The 16286-nt window shown below is 34.4% G+C and overlaps 1 long non-coding RNA gene across 5 annotated transcripts; it reads left to right on the forward strand.

Moving 5' to 3' along the window:
• The first annotated feature begins 403 nt into the window (after nt 1-403).
• LOC145820520 (uncharacterized) lies at nt 404-10523 on the forward strand. Of its 5 annotated transcripts, XR_014362223.1 has the most exons (7): nt 404-991; nt 1961-3026; nt 3211-3302; nt 3433-3470; nt 3633-4030; nt 4463-4531; nt 5311-10523. It is a non-coding gene; the product is annotated as an uncharacterized LOC145820520 (long non-coding RNA). The 5 variants fall into 5 exon arrangements; XR_014362224.1 differs by having other exon boundaries at nt 3211-4030; nt 5311-5379; nt 9316-10523; XR_014362222.1 differs by having other exon boundaries at nt 3433-4030.
• The last annotated feature ends 5763 nt before the right edge of the window (nt 10524-16286 follow it).

Genomic DNA, 16286 nt, shown 5'->3' on the forward strand with positions numbered 1-16286 from the left:
CCAAATATTAATTAGTCGCGAATGATCGTTATTTTTGGCGACCAAATATTATTGGTTGCAGAAGATTATATTTTGGCAACCAAAAAATATGTTGGTCGCAGAAAGTGGTATACTTTTGTCGACCAATTACAAATTTGGTCGCGGAAGGTCACATATTTTTTGGCGATCAAAAATTTGGTCACGAAAAACTTATTTTCAGCAACTAAAAAAAATTAGTCGCCAAATTAGTATTTTTAGCGACTAATATTTTAGTCGCTGTTCATTAAGATTTGGCGACCAAAAAAATTTGTCAGCGAAAGAACCTATTTTTGCGACTAATTTAATCTTTTGGTCGCCAAAAGTTTGGGGGGAAATTTGAAAGATGGAGGGGAGAAATGAAATTTGAACCACCGTGGCACTCATTAGTTGTATCCATGTACTACTGTTGCAACTTGTGTGGAACAATGAAAGGAACAAGACTTTTGAAGTAGCAGATGACTCCCAAACCTCATTTTCTCTCTCATGTTGAAAACCCTTCTCTCCCGCATCAAACCTCGTCACAACACCAAACCCAGTTCTTCCCCTTCCTTCTCCTTCAAACCCTACATCAAGCAACTCGTCAACGAACTCTGTGACATCCTCAAAACCCACCACCACAATCAATGGCAAGACACCCTCGAAACCCGCCTCTCCGAAGAAGAAATCGTCCCATCTGACATTGCCCATTTGGTGCTCGACAGAAAAAAAAATTAAAGCCTGATGGTTTTTGTGGACATTGCCCGTCGCACATCGCCATCAACATCGCCCTCTGTCTAATGGACTCCTCATTTCTGGGCCGTGGAAGCAGGGTTGGAGGGTGAGATACGAAGGGAACGAGTGGGATTCGGAGACCTTGAAGGTTTTTGTGGTCCCTCATTCGCATAATGACCCGGGTTGGAAGCTCACTGTTGAGGAGTATTATGATCGACAGTCGAGGCATATTCTTGATACCATCGTCGAGGCTCTTTCGAAGGTGATCTGGGTTTAATTTTGGGGTTTGAAATGTTGTTCCTTAATCTGAATTCAGTTGGGTTCTGTTTGTAAACTGAGTTTAATTAGTTAGTACTAGTTGCTTGATCTTAATTTTGTTGGGTTTTACTGATTTCAAAGGTGATCTGGGTTTAATTTTGGGTTTGAAATGTTCTTTATTGATCTGAATTCAGTTGGGTTCTGTTTGTGAATTGAGAGTTTAATTAGTTAGCAGTAGTTGCTTGATCTTAATTTTGTTGGGTTTTACTGATCTTGATTATTGATGAACAATGATTCTGCTTTCGATCTAGCTTAACTATAGTGCCGGTAAACTTACTGAGAAAAAAATTATACTTCATGCAAAAGAATCTAATGGTCTTCATTACGGAATAAGATACTTCCACACAAATTCACATTTTTGGTTGAATTTTGACAAATTATATATTTCATCAATTATTGGACCAAGTGAATTGGATGTAAGTGATGAAAAAAAAGTCTGTAATATATAGTAGAGTAATTTCACAAATGATTTTTTAGATACTCAGGCATTTAGTTTATTGGATGAGAAAATATATGCAAACTTGTTGGCTTTGAAAACTACTAATGGAACTAAAAAGTGAGAGGCTCACTAGCAGGTTTCCGTTACCAAATGCTCTCTCTCTCAAGAATGTTCAATCTAGTAGTTTAACAAATGATTTTTTGGGGACTCAAGCATTTAGTTTATTGGATGAGAAAATATGCATACTTGTTGGCTTTGAAAACTACTAATGAACCTAAGAAGTGAAACGCTGACTAACAGGTTTTCTCTCTCTCTCTCTCTCTCTCTCTCTCAATTATGGTGTGTGTCAATTGCCTTGAACTTAATTGGGGTTGGATTGCTAGTTTATTGATATTATCTTTGCCTAGTCTATGGCAAAAAGTTATTAATGTTGAATGCTATACTAATTAACATTCTTTGAACTTGGATTTGCAGGATCCTCGCTGCAAATTTATATGGGAGGAGATGTCTTATTTGGAGAGATGGTGGAAGGATGGAAGAACCATGATGCTGCTTCTTCCTGGTTGTTTTTGCCTTTGTTCTTCTTCCGCTCTCTGGTGGCCCTCTTTTCCTCTATGTTCTGTTTTCTTTTAAAATCCTAGAATTTCCCCTTTCATACCCTTAATGTTTTTTATGCTTAATACCAGGAACTTTTGTGAGTATGCATAATGTGTGGTTTCCAAATTACTATTGTGCATGTGATATGACCCCTTGGGCTTGACTAGTAGGAAGATTGGGAAGCATGTGGGAAATGTATATAGATATTATTAGATCATCCTACTTCCTACTTCATTACAATCTGTTGGTCCTTGTAGGATAAAGTATTGCAATGCAGAATTAAGAAAGAGACTAGATTATTCTACGATTAAATTAGAAAAAAAAAAAAAAAAAAAGTTAAACAAACTAGAAACATAAATTGTATTATTCAAAATTATGAATCCTTTTTGCAAAGATAGTTATTGGGATGCCTAAAATAGCAAAATATCTTGAGTTTGGTGCCAAGAAGTAAATTCTGTGGTTAGGATGGAAATGTAATGCAGCCTTAGGTTTATTAAATGTGTGCAGAGAAACATATGTGAAATTCTAAGGACTTATGTAACTGTGCCTAGAGGGAGGCCCAAATTCCAGCGTACTATCATTTTGTTCTCTAATAAAATTCTTGTCTCTAAGGGTAAAAGAGAGGGGAAATGAAGAGAGTGGAAGCAAACAGAGAGTATAGAACTGTTTATTATTATGTTGCTCCATGCAGCTAAAAACTTATAAAATTAATAGGGCAGGAAAATGGAGTGTTTGTTAGGATGGGAAAGTTCCCTGCTTTGGTTCACTTTTTGAGGTTAATGCTCAATGCAAGAGTTGGATTTGTCAATGTTCGATACTGTCTTTAACTGCTAAAAAAGGTTTGTTTGGTTAAGATTTTTTATTTATCATGGTGCAGCTGGACATGAAAGATTCAGAACACTAACTAGTTCATATTATAGAGGAGGTAAAGGAATAATAACGGGTAAGTTCTCTAGTTCTTCATTGTTTATCTAACTTTAGTCCCTTTCTGTATCGATTTAATTTTGACATATGTGCCTTCAGTGTTACTTTCTGTATGATAAAATCCTCAAGTTATGCACACGGAGCTTGATATTTTGTGACTGGTTGTAGTGTCCCTCTCCTCCCCCATTTTTTTCCTTTTGCAGTGTTCCCCATCATGTATATTGGTTATTTAGTCACAACCTTCTTAGTTATTAAAGTTGAGATGGAATCATTTGGCAAGAACTTCCGCACATGGGTAATTTTTTAAAACTATGACCCAAATGAACTAAATAGTCTATTCATTGTGCAGTGGATATAGTTAAGTGTGAGAGTTTGGACACCAAATTGTTGTCTTTGTATTTATTTTAGTTTGTCAAAATGTGCAGCTGCTTTTGTGTGCCACTTCAGGTCTGATTTACATGTGGTATGTAAGCTATCCGTAATTGATTCATACGCAATCTGAACACTTTTCTGGCTGCTAACTTGTCTAAGATTCCTGTTGGCCTGGCAATGTTCTATGTTGTATTGCTGCTTAACTATATTTATCTGTTTATTAATTTCTTATGAGAGTTATGGCCCAGGACAGACAACTGGCGAAAGAAATAGTTGGGAGCAGATTTTGTTGAGTTGAGTTTTATGTATTTATTTCGAAGTTTAGATACTTGCACATCTCAGAGTTTTAATATTTGAGTTAACCTTATCAGAGTTTTAACATCTCAGATGCTTTTGATGCAGTTTATTTTTATAAGATTTATTAATTTATTTAAATCATAATCTCTACATGTTTTCAATGTGAAGTTATATTTCTGTTTTGCCATTGGTTTTTCGGATTATACTAATAATTTGGAGTTTGGTTAGCAACTTTATCAATATCTCTTTCATTGTGTAGTTATTTCACCAATACCCTTATTATGCCCGTTATCAATTGGCCTACGGAGGGTCTAATGCTGATATATTTGTGCCATTTCTTTACCGCTATACTTGGTATGGCCCTTTACCATATTTAAGGCCCTTTACCATATTTAAGGCCCTTTTACATACTGCAGGCATTCATTATAGATATTGATATGTTAACCAATTAATAAATCCTAAGGCCTCATATGGTAATGTTTTCATTTTTTTGGAAACTGGAAAAAGAAACTTGTTTGGTATATTGATTTTGTTTTTAAAAACAATGGAATTGATTCCAAAATTTTTGGAAATGAAAAAAAGTCACTTGTCTTTAAAGTGTTCACTCTCCTCACTACCCCACCACCTCACCACCGGCCATCGTGGCTATCACCGGTTATCTGGCGGCAACCTTTTGGCGAGCTCTGGCAACCTGCTGGCAACTCATATTCATTGATTTTTATTTTTTATTTTTTATTTTTTTTAGGCGGTATTATACTGTAATAATATTATTCCATTCTTTTTCAGGTGCTGATTGGTGGGCTCAACCTTTTGGAAAGTCTCTGCCATTTCTGAGCTGGGTTCCGTTGATAAATGGTATGACCTATGTATATGTAGAAACAGATTTGTATGACACAAATAACTTGTAGCAAATTCTTTTGTGCCTATGTTGTTGATCCTGTGTTTATTGCTCTTACCTAGCCAACTAAAATTTACCTTAGCAGTTCTGTGTGATATATTTTTAGGTGGGCATTATATAGAATGAAGTATCATCTTTGACTTTGTATGTGTGTACTCTACTCTTAAAATATGTTTTGTCCCAAAGTTACTTGGAATGTGAATCATTCCAGGACAGGAAACGGAAACCGGGACATAGTTTGTTACATGCTCTAAAATGTGATACGTTAAAGATAGGCTCCTCCTATAAATCACGATATTAAAATTTGTTGAGGCACTTACAGACATGGGAGTAATTTTTTGTTAACAAGTGGATATCTAATGGAACATATTATATTATTTTGCAAACTAATCATGTAAAAACAAGCTTCTAGCTAGGAGCATTATGGCCTCTTGCATTTTGTCTTTCCAAAACTCCCCTCTCTAGATTTTCTTTCAGCGTATTTGATTTCATTTTGCTCAAGGAAATAACTAGGAAAATATTTTTGGATCGATTAATTTACTTATTTGGAATGAAAGTGGTACCATGTTTCGGAATGTGTGTTCCAAAATGTATGGGGTATTAACATTTTCTGGTAATACTGGTCTGTCCTACTTGCTTCTGAAACATACTAAAAATGTTATAATGCGACAGTGTTGCTTTAATTTAATTTAATTTTTTTCATGTTGTCATTTATCCATCTATTTTTTGACTGCAGAAATCCCAACAAACAAGGTTACGCTGTTTGCAATAATAGTTTTGTTATTATACCAACGAGCTTATTCAAGTGAGTAGTTCTTCATATTCTTAATGCCAAAAAAATTACTTACTTTATTTGTTTGTATCTGTAGCGATTTACTTTGATGCCCTGAGAAAAAAAAAAAAAACTTTTGACTTTGAATTATTAGGTTTATTATGGATTAAGCAATTTTCCTGATGCTGTAAATCTGAATTATGTATTGTTTCAATTTGTTATGCTAGATGGATGTGACTTGTGAATGAAAACTTAGAATAGTTGTATTGTGTCGAATGTTAATGATTCAGTTAATTTGAATGATACTTTAAAATTATAGGTTTATTATGGATTGAATGAATTATTAGGAATTGCAGGTGTATTGTTTTCCTGCTTTGGCGACCAATTTATTAGTCGCGACAAATAAATTATTTTTTTTTGCAAAAAATGACAATTGCCGACCAAGAGTTTTGGTCGCAAAAAATACATCTATTGCCGACCAAAACAGCTCTTGGTCGTGGAAACTCACTTTTGCCGACCAAAAGTTTTGGTCACGAAAAGTAACAAATGGCGACCAAAACTTTTTTTTGTCGTGGAATGTCACAATTGACGACCAAACTTTTTGGTTGCGGAATGTCACGATTGGCGACCAAAATTTTTTGGTCGCAGAATGTAACGATTGGCGATCAAAATTTTTGGTCGCGGAATGTCACAATTGGCGACCAAACTTTTTGGTCGGGAAAATATCACTTTTCACGACCAAAGTGTTTTGGCGACAAAATAAATTAGTCGCGGTAATTAAATATTTAGCGACCAAAAATTTAGTCGCGAAATCCAACTTTTGCTGACCAATCACAATTTTGGTCGCGAATTACTTTTGCCGACCCTCAATTGGCGACCAAAGTAGCGACCAAAAAAATTGGTCGCGGATAACTTTTGCCGACCAAAAATTAACTTTTAGCGACCAATTTTTTTGTTGCCAAAAGTGTTAATTCTTGTAGTGTGTCCGATCAACAACGAATTGTATTAGGAAATTAGTAGCGCTGACTTTTGTCACCCACCATTACAAGAGCTCAAAATTTTAAAAATAAAAATTTAAGAGTAAAATTATTTTTTAGATATTAAATATTTGTGTCACTATAAGTGTTATTATTTAATTTTTAGTGATAAAATCGAATATTTAGTAATAAATTATTAATCTTTTGGGTATAAAAGTTTGTCTTACAATTAAACACTTTTGGAACTAAGTTATTTTGTCTATAAAAGTGTATTTATTAGCGACATTTTTAAAATTTTATTCTTAAAAACTCATTTTTTTACTTTTTGAGATTACCGTTTAGCGACGGTCCTTGCGACCACTGAAATTAATCCTCAAATATTTTTTGTAACAAAATTTATACATTTAGAGATACCCAAAAAAAAAAACTTAATTTTAAAAACTCTTATATGCTGTAGTGCGCGCCAATTGAAGTTAGGGAAAATGATGGAGAACTGATGTGTAAGTCTTAATATGTAGACTTATTGCCCAATATATTTTATGATAATTAATGGCATGTTTTATCAAACATTATGAAAAAAAAGTCACTAATTGTTAATTTTTAGCTACAATTTGAAAATTTTATCACAAAATATATCACTAATTTCAACTTTCAACGACAGTTTAAAAAATTCATCACAGAAAAACGTCACTAATTCTAAGTTTTAGCGACAATTTATAAAAATCATGATAACAAAAAGGTACTAATTGTCAATTTTAGTGACATGTATAAGATCGTCACAAAAAATTATTTTTAGAGACCATTTTATTAGGACTTATTTTCAATAGGATTTGGTGAGAATTAAATCGAACTATAAATACTTATTGATAGTTTATATATGGGCGAGTTACGTGTAGGTCTTAATAAGTAGACAATAGGTCCTGTGAGAATTAATGGCTTTTTTCAGCAAACATTATTAAAAAAACGTAACTAATTGTTAGTTTAGCGATAACTTGAAAATTTTGCTACAAAAATGTCATTAATTATAAATTTTAGCAATAGTTTAAAAAAATTATCAAAAAAAAGTCACTAATTTTCAACTTTCAGAGACAATTTGAAAAATTCGTCACAAAAAATCATCAATTGCAAATTTTAGTGACAATTTATAAAATTCTTGACAAAATGTCACTGATTATCAATTTTTAGCAACATATGCCAAAGGTCATAAAAAATTACTTTTAACGACAATTTTATTATGACTTATCTTCAATAAAACTTTATGGGAATTAAATCTAACTATTAGGACCTATTTATAGTTTAGAAGCCTATTTTTTTAGATCTAATAATGTGTAAGTGAGATAATTGATTGATAATTAAAAAAGATATAAGATAGAAAAATAATATAAGAGAGTGATTAGTTGATCGATCATTTAAAAAATGAGTTTAATTTTTTGGTTAGAATAATACTACTCTTGAAGTTATGGTGGCTTTAATTAATGAATGTGAGGAGACTCTTTCAAATCCAGAGGCGTTTTTCGGGTTTATGAGATTTATTACGGGTTTTGTTTCAATGATTTTAATCATTCATGTTTTTAAAGTCAAATTGATAATGCCGTTAAGGTTTTTGACATAAAATTTTTACTAAATTAGCTGATGTTAAGTTACTAAATTAATCAAATTCATAATTTTACTGCTAAAAACATCACACATTTTGCTCTTGTGCACATTTATCATAAAAAAATACTATCGATTAAAATCAATTGGACTAATAACATAATTTTCACTGCCCTCAAGCACATCACCATGTTAGGATATACCTCCTTATTGGAGTTTAGAACCCAATTGGTTTCTTAAAGAATTTTAATTTGGTTTGGTTTAGGTATAATATATTTTAATATATTATATCTAATTTATGGAGACCCAATCCAATTTGATTACAATTAGAGTTTGATTGCAAAATCCAAGATTCAATAATATATATATATATATATATATATATTGTTTTAGTCCTTTGAAAAATTAGGGCGGCGGCGGTGGCTTAGAGAATTGAAAATTCAATTCGGTGGAATAATGTGCGGCTACCAATTCGTATATTTGGTGTATTTGTGGGTTTGTTATTCAAACATAAGCTTGCTGTGTGGAGGAGCAGCAAGGATTGTTTCAACTTTCGATGGGGTTTGTTCTTAGAGCTTAGTGTCATTGAATTGATGCTAGTTTGATTCTGATTTGGGGTCTTCTTCAACTCTGATTCTGAAGATTTTTGTTCATTTATTTGGTGAGGTCTTTCCTTTTGTTTATTTGTGATTATTTGGAATTCACCTAAGGGTGGTTTTGTGAGACCATTCGTACCTCGTTTGTAATTGTTTGGAAATTTTTTAGTTGATAGTGAAATTGGATTTCAATCCCGTGGACGTACCTCACATTGAGGGAACCACGTAAAAATTCTTATGTTACTTTTAATTTAATTTTTCCGCATTAGTTTTTATTCTCATTGATTGATTTACTTGTGGGGAATCACATATTTTCCCTAACAACTGGTATCAGAGCTTACGGTTTATTTGAGTTTATTTATTTGTGTAAATCAATGGAGGAAAATGTGGGTCGTATGTCTAGCTTCAATGGAAGCAATTGGGTAACTTGGAAAACTAAAATGGAGGACCTATTATTTTGTAAAGATTTGTATGGACCCATTGAGGGTGATAGTGGCAAACCCGAGAGTATGAAAGATGATGAATGGAATAGGTTTAATCGAAAAGCCGTTGGTGTTATCCGTCAATGGATTGATGATAGTGTGTTTCATCATGTTGTTACTGAAACTTTAGTACATAATTTATGAAAAAAATTAGAGGGCCTTTATGAGAGGAAATCAGCCACAAATAAAGTTTTTCTGTTTCGTAAGTTGGTTAATTTAAAATATAAAGAGGGCAGCCCTATTCCGGAACATCTGAATGAAATAAAGAGTATTGTTAACCAACTTGCTTCTATGAAAATTGTTTTTGATGATGAGTTACAGGATTTGATGCTACTTAGTTCTTTGCCCGAAAGTTGGGAGACTTTGGTTGTGACCGTTAGTAATTCGGCGCCTGATGGAGTTGTCACAATGGGCCAAGTCACTAGTAGCCTGTTGAATGAAGAAACTAGAAGAAAATCTGCGAGTTCCTCTCATTCGGAAGCATTCGTTGTGAGAGGCCAAAGCAAAACAAGGGAGAGGAGTAAAACTCCTCATGGTCGTGATCAAAGCCGTGACAAATCAAGAGATGGTTCTTTTTCAAAGAAAGACATTGAGTGCTATTATTGCCATGAGAAAGGGCACATGAAACGGGAATGCCGAAAGCTCAAGAATAAGGAGAAAAAGCGTGACAAAAGTGTGGATAAGAAGCAAGAAGACACAACGGCAGTTACTACTGATGATCTCATGGTTGTTTGTGAAGATAATTTTATCAATTTTGTGGGCCAAGAGAGCAATTTGGTGATTGATTCCGGTGCTTCTTTTCATGTGACTTCTCGAGTTGATTTCTTCACTACCTACACCGAAGGAGATTATGGTTTGTTCGAATGGGTAATGAAGGTTTGTCCAAGATTATTGGTATGGGTGATGTTTGCTTGGAAACAAATTTGGACTGCAAGTTGTTACTTAAAGATGTGAGGCATGTTCCCGATATTCGCCTCAATTTGATCTCTACTAGGAAGTTAGATGATGAAGGCTTCAACAACAAATTTGATGATGGAATATGGAAGCTCACGAAGGGTTCTTTAGTGGTGGCTAAGTGCAAGAAGACTCGTACACTTTATTCAATGCAAGAAAAAATTTGTAAAGGTGTTGTCAAAGCACTTGAAGATGATACTTCTACCGAATTGTGGCACAAGCGGCTTGGCTACATGAGTGAAAAGGGGCTGCAAGTATTGTTCAAGAAAGAGCTTCTACCCGGTTTGAAAGGTACACATCTTAAAACTTGTATTCATTGTTTGACGGGTAAACAACATAGAGTTTCTTTTCAGAAAAATGTTGCTTCCGTGCAACAATGATGTAATTTGCTTGAATGTTCATTTTTGTTTGATAAGGATACATACTTTATGGAGTTGCACTAGTTATTGTTGGATGTTTGGTGGAATTGAACAAGTTATAACTTTTGGATATTTTGTGAATATTTTGTGGATATTTCACTATTTTATTGTATTAGGATGAAATTATTTGTAATGATGAATGTGTATTTTTATTTTGTTAATTTGTAAATGTGTTGATACCATGTTAGGTTAAGTTGTGATGGAATTGTTATATTCAACAGGTTTCAACATGAATAGGGTTATATTTGTTGAACTAAAATTTAAATTTTGATAAAATAGGTATATAATGTGGAAAAAAATATTATGAAATTAGTGACAAAATTTTTCATCCCTAAAGCAGGTTTTTTCGTCTCTTATTTGGCTTAGGTGGATGATTAATTTTGTCATGAATTCTTTATTTCGTCGCTAAATGAATTTGTCATGACAAAACATATTGTCACATTTTGTCACTATTACCCTTAATGTGTGACGAATTTTTTTTGACATTATTTCATCATTTTTAATTATGAATTTGTTTTTGTCTCTATTGGTAGCTTCTTTGACAAAAAAATTTCGACTTCGTTTATATTAAACGTGGCAAAATTATTTCGTCTCTGTTTCTTATATTTATGACAAAATATTTTTGTCTCTACTTTTTTTCGTTAATGACAAAATATTTTGTCGCTAATTACTTACAAGTATATTTCCAACAAAGTGTATTGGAGACAAAAAAATTCGTCACAAATTTATCATTTTTAATGATGAATTTATTTTTGTCTCTATTGGTAGCTTCTTTGACAAAAAAATTTCGTCTTCGTTTATATTAAACGTGACAAAATTATTTCGTCTCTATTTCTTATATTTATGACAAAATACTTTTGTCTCTAATTTCTTCTTTTAATGACAAAATATTATGTCGCTAATTACTTACAAGTATATTCCCAACAGAGTGTATTGGAGACAAAAAAATTCGTCACAAATTTATCATTTGCAATGATGAATTTGTTTTTTTCATCTCGGAGACCCTTTAGCGACGACGCTTTGGCGACAAAACGGGTGACGAAAAATGTTCGTCGTAATTAGTTTGGGTGACGAAATATATACATTTTTGGACAAATTTGTTTTGTCTTTAAATCCCAAATTTGTTATAGTGTTCTAAAAAGGAAAATGTTTTGGAGTTGATTCATTCGGATGTTTGTAGTCCTTTAAAAGTTAGAACACATAGTGGTGTACTTTATTTTATTACTTTCATTGATGATTATTCAAGGAAAGTTTAGGCTTTTCTATTAAAAACTAAAGATCAAGTTCTAGAAGTATTTAAGCATTTTTAGGTCATGGTTGAAAGAGAAACAGGGCAGAAATTGAAGTACATCTGATCAGACAATGGTGGTGAATACATTGGGCCATTTGATGAGTATTGTCGCAGCCAAGGTATTCGGTACCAAAAGACAGTTAAGAAGACTCCTCAACAAAATGGTGTTGCCCAGAGGATAAACCGCACCATTGTGGAAAGAACAAGGTGTTTGCTTTCATAAGCTAAATTGCCAAGATCCTTTTGGGGTGAGGCAATGAAGACAGCAATTGACGTGATCAATTTGTCTCCTTCATATCCTTTGAATGGTGATGTTCCTGAAAGAGTTTGGACCGGTAAAGATGTGACTTATGAGCACTTGAGAGTGTTTGGTTGCCGAGCTTTTGTTCACATTCCAAAGGATGAGAGGTCCAAGCTTGACAGTAAGTCAAGACAATGCATTTTTCTTGGCTATGGACGTGATGAATTTAGGTATAGATTGTGGGATCCGGTCGACAAGAAAGTCATTCGAAGCCGTGATGTTGTGTTTCTTAAAGACCAAATAATTGAAATTTTGGCAAAGGTGATCAACCGGAGCCAAAAACTAGTGATCTCATTGACATGGATCCATCTCCCATCTTCAATTGATGATGAAAATGGGGGAGATATGCAGCCGCCTATTGAAGATGTGGAGGATGATGCTAATCCTAATGAAGTTGAGCCAGAAATTGAGAAAGAGCATCCAACTCAAGAACAGCCACCACAACTTGAGTTGAGGAAATCTACAAGGAACCGACAACCTTCCATAAAATATCCTCTCAATAAATTTGTGTTGATTTCCGATCAAGGGGAGCCTGAGAGCTACTAAGAAGCAATTGAGCATACAAAGAAAGGTGATTGGAAAAAGGCCATGGAAAAAGAGATGAACTCCTTACTTGAAAATCACACCTATGATTTAGTGAAGTTGCCTAAGGGGAGGAAAATTTTGAAAAATAAGTAGGTCTTCAAATTGAAGAATGATGGCAAGAATCTGAGGTACAAGGCACATCTTGTTGTGAAAGGCTTTGGTCAAAAGAAAGGTATTGACTTTGATGAGATTTTCTCACCGGTTGTGAGGATGTCTTCTATTCGGGTTGTACTTGGCATGGCTGCAAGTATGAACCTTGAAGTTGAACAACTTGATGTGAAGACCGCATTTCTTCATGGTGATCTTGAAGAAGAAATTTACATGGAGCAACCAGAAGGTTTGTGGAGAAAGGGAAAGAGAAATTTGTTTGCAAATTGAAGAAAAGTTTGTATGGCCTCAAGCAAGCTCCGCGGCAATGGTACAAAAAATTTGACTCTTTCATGATGAATAATGGTTTTTGTAAAACCACTTCGGACCATTGTGTGTTTGTGAAAAATTTTCTGGATGGCAAATTTATTATTCTTTTGCTTTATGTTGATAACATGTTAATTGTGGGTCAAGATTCTACCATGATTAACAGTTTGAAATTGGAGTTGAGCAAGTATTTTGCTATGAAAGATTTGGGATCGGCAAAGCAAATACTTGGTATGAAAATTGTTCGTGCTCGCAAAGAAGGGCTGATTTGGTTGTCTCAAGAAAGTTATATTGAGAAAGTGCTTGAGAGGTTCAACATGGATAAAGCAAAGCCGGTTGGTTGTCCACTTACAGGTCACTTCAAGCTTAGTTCGAATCAATGTCCTACAAGTGAGAAAGACAAGGAAGAGATGTTAAAAGTTCCTTATGCTTCAGCAGTTGGTTCTTTGATGTACGCCATGGTTTGTACAAGGCCGGATATTGCTCACGCCGTTGGCGTGGTGAGTCGTTTTCTTTCTAATCCGGGTAAAGAACATTGGGCAGCGGTAAAATGGATTCTACGGTATCTTCGATGGACTTCGAAGGTATGTTTGTATTTTGGGGATGGAAAGCCGATGCTTGATTGGTTCGCGGATTCTGACATGGCCGGTGATATTGATTCTAGGAAATCTACTTCGGGGTATTTGATGACTTTTGCAGGGGGAGCTGTGGCATGGCAATCTAAATTACAAAAATGTGTTGCTCTCTCAACTACCGAAGCTGAATTTATTGCCATTACAGAAACTTGCAAAGAAGAGTTATGGTTGAAGAAATTTTTGCAAGAATTGGGTTTGAAGCAAGAAAAGTATGTGCTTTATTGTGATAGTCAAAGTGCTATTCATTTGAGTAAAAATTCTACTTTTCATTCGAGATCGAAACACATTGATGTGAGGTACCATTGGATTCGTGATGTGTTAGATTCGAAGTTGTTGCAACTCGAAAAGGTTCACACAGATGATAATATTTCGGATATGTTGACAAAGACTTTATCGAGTGACAAACGTTTAAAGTGTCGAACTTTGGCAGGTATGGTTGATGTCTCCACCTAAGTCGGTAGGGGGAGAATTGGTATCACTGTAACCCAAAGTTTCTGCAGCTATTAAATTTCTCTCTCTAAAATATTTCTTTTCATTCGTAGAATGAAAAATTCCAAAAACAATAAAAAAATCAATTTAATGTCTTCCAAAACAGAGAGGTCAATCCAGCCAATCCAACACACAGTCATCCTCACCTTTTCATGTTTAATTTTCTTTCTCGAAGGTGAAGAAATATCCGAATAATTTTAAAGAGAACAAGATCATTAGTAGGGATGGTAGTTGAGAGGGGAATTTTCACCGAACAAAACGGGCCGAGCTAAGATCATTATTCCATGATTGGCCAAGCAAAACTAATGAAGATTGGCCGAGCTAAAGGAGAAGAGTGCGAGTCCTTGTCAAGTTGTAAGGTTGGACCAAGCTATATGGCTGCATGAAATGTGACCTGACTACAAATGGAAGTAGCTTGACCGAGCTAAACGTGCTTGGTCGAGTTGTGAAGACCTTGTGAGGGCTAACCAGCCAGGTTTAGCTCAAACTGAAAGAACCAATCTAGGTTAGGCCAAGTTGTGCAGGTTCAGTCACAACTAGAGATAGTTTAGTTGAGTGCCTCTCTTGGTCCAGTACCATGTGAAGGACAAATTGCGTTCTACCCAAGTTATTACTGTTTGTCAGGTTGTCTGCTTTTGACAAGTGCACGTATGTAAGGGAATCAAGGGGCAAAATGTCCTCACCCCAAGACAATGAGAATAATGCACACCAGATGGAAAAGTGAGATAAGTTGTCTACATAAGACTTGCGAGATCATTCCTGAGGGTAAGTAATCTTCAGCCACAGAACTCTTTGATTCTCCTATATTCTCTGAGGGTGTTGACTTGACTGTTAGAGGGATTTTCTAGCGAGACACTCGCCGGTTAGCTCACTTATGTTGTGTTTGCAAGAAAGACGACACCGTTTGGAGTGAGACCAGCACAGAGGCAAGGAGTACGAAAGTGAAGATTATTTACTTCTCATATAATTGGCGCCATCTGTGAAAACTTCTTGAGGGAGAGTTTCATGAGGGTAGGTTGAAGGTGAGAGGGCAAGCAGTGCGATGGGATGGGGTGGGGTGGCCGTTGTCGTCCTTAATCATGGGTAAGTTCGGATTATACAAAGTGGAGAAGAGTGAAGGAGAGAAAGAAACTGGGTTTATAAAAAGTTTGATTCATGGAGAATGGAACAATTTGAAAGAGGAATGAAAGAAGTTGGATCTGCTATGTTTTGATTTATAGAGTAAAAGATGAGAGAGTGACAGAGAAAAGTTGGGCTAGAAAGAATGAAAGATTGGCAAGAAATAGCAGTTTGGGTTGTAGTGAGAAGATAAATTTATACCAAGTGGGAGTTAAAGTTGGATTTGAAAGATTTCAACTATGGTTAAGCTTAGTGGCCTCCTCAAATATTTCCAAGATTTCAACTATGGTTAAGCTAAGTGGCCTCCTCAAATATTTCCAAGATTTCAACTATGGTTAGGTGGCCTCCTCAAATATTGTTGGGAAATATCAGAACAGGGTATTTTGTAAAAATAATTATAAATTAATGATAAATTTTATAAATATTAATAATTATAAAATTCCTTCATTAATAGCTATTTATTTTTTAAAGCAAAAGAATCTCCTTCAATACAGATTTTACGGGCCCTATTTTGATGATTCGAATTATTTATTTTATCGGGAAATTCGTGTATTTCATAAAAAATAAAATAAAAATTGGTCAATCTGATTACTATAATTTGTTTAATTTATTGCGTTTGTCATTAAAAATTATATGGTTATTTTTAAAAACAAAATTATTGTCTATTTTTTTACTAAAAATTTGAACAAGATATAATTATTGGATCAACCTAATTTTTTTGTGGATGAAATACATGAAGTGCCCAACAAAATAAACAGTTCAGATTATCGAAATAGAACCCGTGATAGACCCTAATATTTATAAGATTTGGTGACATGCACAAAGGCATTAGTTGTTTGTAAAGTCTAGCTTTCACGTTTAATGACTCCATCGTGTAAATTATAAATTCTGGTGAGATATGGCTCATTCTGTGTTTACTCTCTATATTCCTAACATTGGATATAACATATTCTTTATCAACAATGATTCATCTCATTAAAAACATCACCACTAATAGCACTAATGCATTAAAAAAGTAAAAAAATAAAAATAAATAAAATACAACCAAAACATCACATCATTAATGGCGGGACTCACTGCCACCT

The sequence above is a fragment of the Camellia sinensis genome, chromosome 2 (genome assembly GCF_055761805.1).
Source record: "Camellia sinensis isolate YWXY chromosome 2, ASM5576180v1, whole genome shotgun sequence".
Taxonomy (NCBI): Eukaryota; Viridiplantae; Streptophyta; class Magnoliopsida; order Ericales; family Theaceae; genus Camellia; species Camellia sinensis.